Below are 6,125 nucleotides of genomic sequence, written 5' to 3'. Positions count from 1 at the left end.
GCTCAGGCATGAGGTAACAAGTTGACCGGTCAAATATCAAACGAACCACTTCACAGAAATGCTTAAACTGTGTAATATCTATCAGTTCTTCTCCGTTTGTCTCATATTATGGCTAGAAATGCATATACCTATGACTTTGCATTATATATTGAGCTAGCTGTTATATAATATTTTATATTTTTCACATTACTCACACGACTATTGGTAGGTGGTGAAACAATTAAGAATAGGACATAAGAGTTAAGGCTCCTATCGAGAAGGCCTCTTTGCTCCCTTGGACGTCTGCAGCCCAATCCTTGTGCCTTCTCAGTGCTCTTGTTGCTTGGTAGCTCTGAGATCAGCCAAATTCAGCCCAATGCCTCCAAAAGACAAACTGGGAGCAGTTATCAGCAGCAAACACAGGCCGCTAAGTGCTTATTTGCTCAGGAACACTGTGTTAAAGCAAGTTGCTCAAGATAAGCCACTTCTGACAAAGTTGTCTGAACTTTTTGCATATTCTTAAAGTCAGTAACAAATTTACCAGTGTGGGAGGGAAGGTATAAAAACCACTTTTTTTTTTTTCCCTTTGCATCAGAAATCAGAAGTTTTATATTTTCAGAATATGACCCAAATACATACAGTCTTCTCCACTTACAAAGTTTCCATTTGCAATCATGGTATATATTATACTATTTTTCAAATAATTTGTTTCCTTTACAAACACAGTTTAAGCATTACCCAAAGATGTATTGATTGTACTGCAGTCTCCTTTGGTGGGAACTCCAGTAGATTTAAATGGTCAATTTTTTTCCTCTTTTATTTCACCCTGCTATAGGATTTCTTCTTTTCACAACTGTTGACAGACATCATCTTCTTGAATTCTTCTGCACAAAGCTTTTGTACATATACTTTCATAGCCCTTCTCCCTCACACTTAACCTGTGTTCCTCTGCCAGGTCTTCCCTGCCAATGTTTCTTCCTTATACCTTTTCCTGACTATGTTTACCAGCTTGACACTGCATTTATATTTATGGAAAATATTTTAATCTCACACGAATTGCCAAGGACTTCAGTTTGACTGTTTTCTGTTTGACTAATATTTAAGCAAACAGTGCTTTTAAGACTGCAACATTGTCAATTCCCTTTGACATTTACAATAAATGTATCCATTGTAATTATTACCTTCTGCCCCAGCTGCTGTTCTAGGCTTCGTTTAGCCCTAACAGCACATTGCTCTCAGGTTGTAGTGAAACAGCGTAGAGTCATACGAGCTATTCTGTTGCATCATTTTTAAGCCAATACTTGCATAGTATTGGCATAAAATACCATTGGCAAGGATTTTACTTGCCCAAGAGTTATGTAACTGGGTCATGGATCAGGAGGTTTATGCCTAGGCTAAAGAAGCCACTGTACTGAGAATCAGAAGACATTCAATGAAAAAAAAAAACCAAAAACATATTTTTAGATATGTTTATAACCAAAAGCAATCACAGTTTTTACAGCTAAATACAACTTGTGAAACTGGTTACTTACAAGTCGCAAAACAGTAGTAAGAAAGTTGTAGCCAACATGATCCCGAGGTTTTGACAAGGTCGTCATTAAAGATACTCTCTCCCCCGGCTAGAAAGCACAAAATTGGGTTAAAGAAGTCAAAAGTGCCATCTAGTGTCCTCCTTGAAAACGCCGCCTTCGCTTTCCGAGCAAGCTGCTTCAGAAGAAATGCAGGTGACTCGGGCAGGAGCTGCTCCTGTTTGAGAAACTGGGTCTACAGGTCTCCCATGCGCTACCTGACACGTTGTACGAGACAGAGGAATGAAGGTCCTGGCATGGTAGATACGTAGTAATCTTCTTAGAGCTTGATTTGCACAGCTTTGTCTTTAAATCAGTAATATTTTGGAATAAACACAGATGAAAGATGTATTTTATGGCATTTGAAGCACCATTCAGTGCCGCAGGCACAACTGTGGGCTGGATCTGCCCCCTGAAGGGCAGCACACAGCCTCTCCCGGGGCATCTTCCAACAACAGTTCCTGGTTTTCATAAGCAGCTCAAGGTACTGGCCAAAAAGAAAAAGCGAAAACTGCTATTTTAGACGAGGAGGAAAATGAAGCATCACCGCAAGGATCCTTCTCTGTGCCACAAGGCCCAGCCTAGGGGATGCCAGCAAGCGCCAGCGGGAAAGCTGGACCTTGCCTGGCACACGGGCCCGTCTGTTCCTTACACGCCAGGGAATGACAAGAAACAGAAATGCTTACAAATTACATTTGCAAAGCTTACAAATGCTAAAAAGCAGCCTACTTTAACAGGCCAGGGGGCTTGATGGTATCACATAGACAGTGTCCATGATGGATTTTTATTTTACATTTTTAATGCATCTTCTGTGGAAGCCATGTTTTAATTCCTCAATCTTAAAATCTTAAAATATTTAAGTAGAGACTGCTTATCTAATTTGCTCCTTTTTATTCAACAGACAGATTGACTTTGGACATATAGAGAATAAACTGGGCAGGTGCTGCTAATACTCTACATTTTTGAATTAAAGTATTTCTGTGTCATCCTTTACTCAAGATTATTTTTGCACTTATATTTGTGTTGAATTTTTGACAAGATAAGAGCATGACTGCTAATGCTGAAAAACACATGCTGTCATAAGCATGTTTCAAAAGATGGTGTTCTAATTCCATTTAAATATCCTTAGGTCTCAAAAATTCAAATATTTAAAGATGTTTCAATCAGACATGAAAAAAATCAGTGGGATTATTTTTTAAAACAGAAAATAATTAAAAAATAATGAATCCAGCTGCCATGTAGTTCGGATCCTTTCTGGGAAAGTTCTGACTATTGCAATACAAGCAAAGTAGCTGCTTTCCCATTAATCACAGCTGTATGGCCGTGGGGGCTGCAAGAGCCCCAGTAAGCAGTTTTAGCTGGTTCGGGAGGTGATGGAGGGCTGCCTGCCAAGGGTCTCGTATGGGAGATGGATCAGACCAATGAAACCTGTGTTAGGAGATTTCCTAGGAACAGGACTGCAGTGGGAGAGAGGTGACAGATAAACACCCCCAGAAGCTTACAACAGAGTCAATACTTTGAGCTTTTATGGGGAAGATAAGGTATTATTAATAAAGCCAAGTGCCAGGGAGCTGCTACATCATCCTAGGACACAGGGCAACCATTTTGCTCACAAGGGCATCTTTAAGACCTTGTAAATCAGTCAAAAGATTTAACCATCCATGTATTCCAAGGCTTTTAGCCACTGATGTTAGTGCTGGACAAAATTGTTTTCTTTTTTTCACTCCCAGCACTGCCACAGTATCTACCATGGGGAGACATAGCAGTAGTCCACTTGCTTTTATGCTTTGCCGAAGTTTTTGATTAGCAGTTTTTATTTGTGTAAACACATATGGAGCAAGAAGCCCAGATACCACAAAACATAGTAAACAGCAGGTTACAGAGAAGATTACTAAGGCCTTAATTTAGTCTACAATTCTATTTTTTATCATGGTGTATTCAAAAGAGGGAGTGGAGTCCAAACATGGCTGTTTTCAGATAGCAATTACTGTGCATGGGGAGAGACTTTTTCTTTGTAAGCCCAAAATTTTTAGGAGGATTATAAAGGCAAACAGACAAGCTATTTTGTAAGCATAAGATAAATAACTTCATTATGTGTAAGAAAGTCTGTACGAGCTCTGAGAGAAATGAAACTTCATAAAAATCAAGCTTTAATCATGTTACCTACTTGAGTAATTTTGGAGAATCTAAGCTAACAGAAGCAGCTGTTAAGATTTGCTGCATAAATTTACTGGCCAGAGAGAAAAAAAAAAAACCCTAAGAGGTTCTTATTCCAGCTCAATAATTAGTCTACATAATACATCAATTGTCCTACAAACCAGGCCAATATTTAACCCCCAAAACTGAGAACTGGTCAAGATGAAGTTGCTATTTCCTGTGCAAGGTGGGGTGAGGCTGGTTGGAGGGCAGAAGGGAGCAGCCTAGGCCAACACAGCAGGGAGGTCATTGCAAGGGGATGAACCATAATCAAAAGTGTTTGGCATTTACATGAATGCTTGCAGTACACAAGCCTTCCCCCAACTCTAGACAGCAGTTAGGAAAAGAGAAAACATCAAATATTAATTTATTTCTCTAACTTTTTCTCTTTTAAGAAAAGAAACTTCATTGAGTTAAATGAAGGAAGGCCTGAACTGTGGCCAGACAATGCTTAGTTCGGTTCCCTTTTCCTAAAGTCAGGCACACCATTTAATTTCTTGGAAATCCAAAGCACTACATTTCCATTAATAACACCCCCAAGAAAGAGGCCTACTGAACAACCATTAGAGTCATACCTGGGTGTCCTGGTCCAAGGCCACAGAGCTCTGCACCAGCTCATCCATCTTCTGAGCTTGCTCCTTCCCAGCTCCTGCCTCCTCCACCTCACACAGCCCCTGCACCTGGGCTGAGGGGTTTTTATAGGCTGCAGCTGAGCCACGGCTGCCTGTGGCCTTTCGGAGAGGTGGGGGTCTCCTCCCCAGCCAGCCTGTAAAATGAAGTAGTAACAAGCAGCCTCCACCGGTGTCAGAGCATCCACCACCTGTGTGAGGATAAATCTGCTGCTCATGTCTCAGTAGAGCAGAAGCCTCTCCTTGGGAGACACTGTGAGCTATGCTGAGGGTCTCAATGGATATTTCTTATCTCTGAGGAAAAACTGACAAAGTACAACCCAAATTTGAGCCCTCTCTGGGCCTTTTTGATGAAAAATCTTTCATCAAAAGGTCTTTCTGTGTTGGAACGGGACCAAATTATTGAAAAAGCTTCATGTCCAAGATTGAAAACAGGATTTCATTTGTTTGAAAATACATACTATTTTCTGGAAGCCTTGTGTCTAGTGTGTGGAGATAAGATGAAGAAAAATCTACACTAAGAACTAATGGCTACAGCCTCTACTCACCAAAGAGCTGTAGGAACAACCACTATCTATAAGGATAGAATCACTGATTCGGATTCTTTATGCTAAAGCTAAACTCATTGTTTCTCTATCTACGAGTGTCTCACCATAACAGCATGGAAGAAGCCCGATGTCCTCTGCATCCCTCCCCTGCGTTGCCAAAGGAGGGCACCCAGAGCGGAGCAGCAGCCAGCCCCGCTGCCGCCGGCATCGCAATCACCCTCCTCCTCCTCCTCCTCCTCCTCCTCCTCCTCTTCCCCTTGGCTGAAACCTGCTCCCGTGAGGAAGCGGCCGTGGCCTTTTTCAGGGTAACGGTCTACAGCACCAATTAAATAAAAGTAAAATTTATTTGGCATAGGACAGAAAAATAAGGAGAAAAAAAAATCATGTACAAAATAAATGTTAAGCAGAAAAATATCCACAGAAATAGACTATTATTTTATAAAAAGCTCAAACTTTAAGCATCGGATAAAAACATGTTACTTTCTGTTCAACCTGGCTTTTAGGTTCTGTTCCACTTCCTTTCATAGTCAAACAGCTTCAGAAGTCCAAACTTGAAGTGTCTTCCTTTGTATGTATGACTTGATCATTTATCAGAGACAAGCTGTAGCTCAAAGAGGCAACATACTGAAGTGCATTACCCCCTTTAAGACATGCCCTTTCCATTTTTTCTCTCCTTATCTGTCTACCTAACTGCATACTCAGCAACTAAGCACATGTGTGCGTGACCTGCTTCTGCTGAATCCCTCACACGCTCCCAACACTCGTCAATACTCCAGATTTACACATTAACTAACTGGCACGGTTTCCCCTCAAGGCCAAAAGGGCCCCCATTTTCTCCTGACGTACATGAGGAAATATCCCCTGAACTAGCTACATTTAACATGTTACTGCACATCTTTATGCAAGAGATTCTCCCTGTCCCTCGGGTAATACAGTTTGACAAATTACAGCTCATACATTACATATTATACAGAGCCAATGTACCGCCTTAACAGGTTCTGTTCACACACGGCTGAGAGGCAGCAGTGTTCACAGTATTACAATGAGATACCGCGTACGTGCACATTTATCTGGATTTGCGCTCTAGTACAGACACCAAACTCCAGTAAGCTGGTTTTACTTCTATGAGCAACTTAACACACTTCTTCTTTCCAGAGTCCCGCAGCTGAAAGACCATCCGTCTGCATCTCTTGCCCTTCTGCTTG

At 41.2% G+C, this 6,125-nt stretch overlaps 1 long non-coding RNA gene across 1 annotated transcript; it reads right to left on the bottom strand.

The window, feature by feature from the left end:
* Positions 1–1,433: 1,433 nt before the first annotated feature.
* On the bottom strand, positions 1,434–4,356 carry LOC112958285. Its single transcript, XR_003251399.1, has 2 exons — positions 4,319–4,356; positions 1,434–2,034 (listed from the first exon to the last, which is right to left on the bottom strand). It is a non-coding gene; the product is annotated as an uncharacterized LOC112958285 (long non-coding RNA).
* Between the last annotated feature and the right edge of the window lie 1,769 nt (positions 4,357–6,125).

The sequence above is a fragment of the Nothoprocta perdicaria genome, unplaced genomic scaffold, assembly GCF_003342845.1.
Source record: "Nothoprocta perdicaria isolate Ctin4 unplaced genomic scaffold, notPer1 scaffold_83, whole genome shotgun sequence".
NCBI classification, from domain to species: domain Eukaryota; kingdom Metazoa; phylum Chordata; class Aves; order Tinamiformes; family Tinamidae; genus Nothoprocta; species Nothoprocta perdicaria.
Note: the sequence above shows the minus strand (reverse complement) of the source record. Positions and strands in the feature narration are given on the sequence as shown.